Here is a 6,000-nt window from a genome sequence, read left to right on the forward strand (position 1 = left end):
CATCTTTTAGTGGCTCGTTTTCAAATAGCTGCTTCGCTGAGAGAGGGAGAAAGCTTGACTGCGTCATATCTTTGGAAACTCAATGGCCATTAAGCTTAAAATAAGGGTTTGCACTTGATCTAACTGAATGGTTATCTAACCTTATCATCTTTTCTAAGCATTTGTTTTCTTGTGAAAGAAAACACTTGTTCAATCAGTGGCTTCATTTGCCCTTGTTCACACACCAACACACACACACACACCCCTTGAGCACACACAAGGCAGCGTGCTCACATGAGAGTAATGGTTTGTTTATAGATGGTGACAGAGCTTAAAGAAGGGCAGGTAGCTGTCACAGTCATTTGACATGCTTCAATGAGCCCATCTGGTGAGCTGGACAAGGTGTCTCACCTCCCCCCCCCACCACCACCACCAACCCCACTCTGTGCTGCTCACAGTGCCCTCCAGTGGGCAACGCACCTGCTGCTGTCAACCATCACCGACAGATTACTGCATGGTCAGACCCCACCTCATATCCCATCTGATGCATGCTCATTGCCTTGATGTACAACCTATGAATGCAGGCTGCTGCAGAATGCAGGGATGTAAAAATGCTCTTATGATCTCCTCAACAAAAAAAAACAGCCAGAAAATGCAGTCGTTATTTTAAAAGCCTCACCCTAAGCCTTTTTACCCTATAGATATAAATAATCCAGTTTACTGGGACTCACCCCAGCAACATAATGACAAGTATTTATATGAATGCTTTCCAGACACTGGCCGGTTATTTGTATCCATCATGCAAGCGGCAGTATTTTGCATCCTCTCCCTGGCACATGATTTATGTGTCATTCTGCTACAGCACAGCACTCTGATTTCCATGATGTTATCAGCTCTCAGATTAGCTTGAGTTATTGTGTGAGCGTGTGCATGTGCTTGTGTGTGTGTGTGTGGTCTTGACCTGAGACTTGATTTAAGTCCAACCTTCACTTTGCTTTTTAGCATCCTCAGGTATTGTTACTTATGTTTCATGGCCCGTGAGCATTTTTTCGCTGTGGCAGATCTTTATTCTTGGCCGTGTGATAAATTGTCCAGATTACAATTTCATGTGATAAATCACTTTGCGGTTAGTGTTATGATACATTATTGTAGTTCAGTTTTGTGGTGCTTGTGAAACCGCATTTTCTCCTTTCTCCCACAGAAAAAATTAAATCACACACCGGCGAATAGACAAAATAAAAAACAGCCAGGACCTGAGACATCATCTGGTATCAGAGGTGCTGCCACACCTGCAAGGTCGCAGGCAAAGGCCCAACAACTCCATAAGGCATTCCCTCTGCACAAACAGCAGATTACATGCACATCCACCCTCAGCCAGAGCTCCAATCCCCACTTTTAAATAATACAGCATGTGCGGGCTCGTGAACTGGCCACCCAGGGGAGACCCCGAGCAGAAGTGTGTCAAGCTGAAATATGTGTTGAGTTATTCACCCCCAGAACAAGCCACGGAGGGGAGGGAGGGTTACGGGAAGGGGGAGGGAGGAGAAGCAAGGAGGCAGGGCGGAGGATGCTAACCCAAATGCAGTCCCTGAGCTCTGAGCAAATACGGCGAGCGATGGGTGGCAGAAAGCACAGGGAGGTCATCTAATTTTCATGAGATGCAATGGCAGCAAAGCAAACATCCTCTTTTTTCAAGAGCAGGGAACCGGTGAAGAATATAAAGTGCCGAATAATTCCCGAGGACACCGCCGGGTGCATTTCAAATGTTGTGCGTTTAGGCTCCAAATGACCCGACGCGTTTCTAGCTTTGACCAAAACATCATAAAAAGCACATAATGCAACACGGAATTATCAGTTTTTTCTTGTATTTTTAAAGTGTTTTAATTAGGAAAACATTCAATAATTCAGATGTCATTAATAATTCCCTGAGAGATTTCGGACACATGTGGTTTTTACAGTGGACAGGAAAAGGGTGTGGCAGGACAACATCTCTGGGTGCTGTCAGAAACAATGTGAGCAGGTGATTGATGAGGAAGAAGATATGGAGCCCATCAGAGAGAGAAAATCTCCAAAGGCTCTAAAATAATCACTCAGGATGACTTCAGCACTATATTATTTCTTTAGGTCGATTAATCAGAGTTAAAAGATTTGACATGGTGATACAAAAATATATTCTTTCACCGACACATCAGGCCGTCTTCACTCGTTTTCCCTTCCTCGATCTTGTTCTCCCACTCCTCATGGCACCTTGCGACGCCTTCGCCGAGCTCCAGCCTGCAGGCTCCTCTTTGTCCGCCTGTGACACAAAACAACAGCAAAACAGACACAATTACAGCCTCATATTCTGAGCAGTGATGTGGAGGGGCCTGATGAAATATCCTGTACCCATTAATCTTTCCCCAGGGGGCACAGGAGACCGGGAGCACTGGGCCAGCCACTGATTAAATGCTCCTAATAGAGGCCATTCATCTCCTCCTGAATGGTGAACGTCCCAACATGCAACACCACCCGACACTTTATACTGTCTCTGTGCAAATATTGGTATTTTCATAAAGGCAGCGGAGTCGATAATATTTCATTTTGTGATATCTTTTTAAGTGGGCATGATCTCTTTGTGTTCCTCCGCCGGTTGATCGATGGCTTTATTTCCAGCTCCCTGTTAATATCACATCTATAACTGCGCCACCATAATCATCATAAACAGTCGCGCATGAGGACGTCTGGGACGAGATCAAAATTCATAGTTTGCACTAATAACTATGTTTAATATCCTGATTTTAATAGCATTCTGGAACTAAAGAGATGATAGTTTTATCAGCCATTAAGGGTTTGTCTTAAACTCATTTTCACGCGTTACCCGTTAATATCTCTCCATCTGCCAATTAAGCAAATCCTACGCGGTATCATTTCTGGCCTGGATGAACAATTAGATAACACTAACAGTCCTCTGTACAAAACAACTCACTGGAAGCGCACACACACACACACACACACACACACACACACACACACCCTCTCTCTCTCTCTCTCTCTCTCTGCAAAGATAATGAGTGTAACACCATCACTGCAAACATTCACTGTACAACCAAACTAGATTGGCCGTGATAGACACACATACACACTGTTTGTACAGTATAAAAGACTCGGGGCCCATGGTATAATCATCATAAATTAACATGGCTTGATTATATTTCACCTGCCAACGTCCATATGGTCTCCAATTGTGAGCAAAATAATTAGGTGACTGCATCCCAATTAAACAATTAGCCAATGAAACCTCAGTAAAACAATTACCTGCTCATATCCTGGCAGTGACGGCAACGCTTAGCTGGGTAATGTTCAGGTCAGTAAGCAAGTCATGCAACATAAACAGAGGACTACTTTGTGTTTTGGCAAACGGATAAAACACATATTTGACTGTGCGCCTCCAAATGAAACACAAGTGATTCCTAATCCCCCTGAAGCCCTGCTCTTGTGTTCGTGGAATGACATCATCGTAGGTGGAGATGTGGAAAGCCGTGATGTTTATGCTGGAGGACGGGGGACAAGGGATGAAGGGCAGTAAAGAGGGCACCTGCTGGGCTGTGATGAAGCAAACATCCTCAGGGACCAGGAATGAGATCATCCCGCGTTAGAAGCTGTCAAGTGACCTAACTGGAACAACAGTGACCCCTACTGACCAGCGATGAACACACCACAGCCTCAGTGTACAGTGTGTTAGAGGCAAATACCTGTTTGCCTCCTCTTTTGTCTCCTTGTAGATTTGCAGTGAAGTCCATGAAGGTGAGCAGACTGTAGGAATAGGGCTGATTTAACGCCCTTGATTTATCTGTAAACAGACAAAAACAAAATCTTAAGTGATCGTATTTCAATATTTTTTTTCTAGTGCAGTTTCAAAATAAAGGTTGTCTGGGATCTGATACTCTTTTAATTGTATGCGACATTGCTCCGGTGTTATACGTCTTCAACCCCTTAGCCCGACGACAAGGTTGGGGCATCAGCGTGGGGCAATTGGCCGTGGATCCCAAAGGCCCAGCGGTGATCAGCACCACCCGGCAGATGGAGGCAGCAGGTCTGCTGTTGCAGTGGAGAGACAGCGCACCACCCATACAGTGTGGGAGAGGGATGGGGGGAGAGCAGGGCTGTTTAATGGATGAGTGACTGCAGCAGCAAGGTTAAGAGAACCAATCTCTGAGACTTCACTTCCTCAAGCGCCCCCCCACCCTCCCTCCGATAGCAGCCGAGACCCCCCGCCTCTGCTACATGTGCATGCATCCTGCAGTGGAGAGCAGCACCTCTGACATACTATTATGTCAAAACACACACAGACACAGACAAATGTGATTATTTATAATTGGACTGTTGCTCGTAATTAGATAAGTGGGGTTTTCAGTTAATATATTGCTAATGATTATTACCTCTGCGGAGGGGGTTATGTTTTCATGTTTTCGTGTCTGTTTGTTCTTTGTTGCTATTTGTTTGTTTTTGATTGTAAGCAATAGTACAAGGTAACAAGTGAATGGAAGAACTCATCAAGTTTTTTTGTCGATCTACATCAGGGAAATGTTTTTTTATCACTTTCTTTAACATTGCAATATAAAGCATCTTCCAAAATTTACACCCTTTTTCGCAGGGAGGAATTCATGAATCAAAATTAGAAAATCAAGCATATTTAGTAGACTGATATCCAGCATGATTTATGATTTCTGCTCATCACAATTTGTACGATGGTAAGTCAACATATTGTAACATCAAAAATTCTTCACCTGGTGTGAAAGCAGCTCCTGGCTCTGCAGCAAAGGCGTCTTGTCTCCCCCAACCCACTTTGCAGTGATCTGGCCCGGCTGAGGTGCTCTGGACACAGGGGTCATCCATCTTTAATCGGGCTGTGTGTGGGCTCTTGACTGAGGTTTCAGAGGGAGCAGAGCTGGTTGAGATAAGGCTGCAAACAGGAGAGAGGCGGGGGCTGTCCTGTACCCCCATCTTTACTAGAGGCCCCAGTGGCTGTAGGCTGCTCTAGCATAGGACCGTGATGGAGGTCAGTCCGCAGGGAGCAGGAGGGATCCTGAGTGAAGTAGCCCAGTGCCTCCTCCTTCTGAGACAGTCAAATGTTTAATATGAACAACACTGTTTAGAAAACGTATACCATTAATCAATTCAAAGTATGTGACGGCAAAGAAAGATATTTCCTACCTGATGTAAATCCTCTTCCACAAAACAGTCAGATATGGCTTCTTCACATAAACTGAAAACCTGAGAAGCGATGCAATCTGATTGGTCGTCTCGTGGCATCACGGTGCTCCACGGGTCAGTGATGCCTGAAAGATTGTGAACTGTTTATTTAATTTTTTCTCTTTTCTCTGCAGATCAGAATTAATTCAGTGAAATGACAATTTATAAATAATTTAGTATATTGATCAATACACATTAACATCTATAATCCAGCTAAAGGAAGCCATATGGGCAGCTGTGGCTCAGGAGGTAGAGCGGGTTGTCCCCTAACCAGTATTTGTTGATTCGATGTGGTCGATAAGACATGAGAATATAAATATACAGTTCTTCATTTACATACCAAAGTGAGGTGATAGGAAACTGTGACCCTCCAGCTTGGCCTCACAGAGGGATGGATGTGATTGGCTGATTCCGTTGCTACAATATTGAAACCAATATTGTTACTTGTCATAAATTGCAAATAAGGTGTGACAGGATTTAAGGTGACCTCTGACCTCTTATCTGGAGGAAGAGCTGCATCCATGGTCAGTCCTGAAACTGTATCACCACCGGTAGAGTCCTCACTTGAGAAAACACCCGTCTCAACATGTTCTCCCTCTAGGAAAGAGTCAAAGTTTGTCTTTGAGCTTTAGATTCTTATCGTGAAATGTGTGTAAATATAAACCACTACAAAGTTCACCCTCTGCTGAGAGCACCCGCTCCGCTGAAGCGCCTCTCTTCCAGTTGCTGTGGGATACGAGGTCTGTGGCACCATCTGGTGTCGGCAGCAGCTCAGGGCAATCTGGCAAG

Source organism: Pleuronectes platessa, chromosome 11 (genome assembly GCF_947347685.1).
Source record: "Pleuronectes platessa chromosome 11, fPlePla1.1, whole genome shotgun sequence".
Classification (NCBI taxonomy): Eukaryota; Metazoa; Chordata; class Actinopteri; order Pleuronectiformes; family Pleuronectidae; genus Pleuronectes; species Pleuronectes platessa.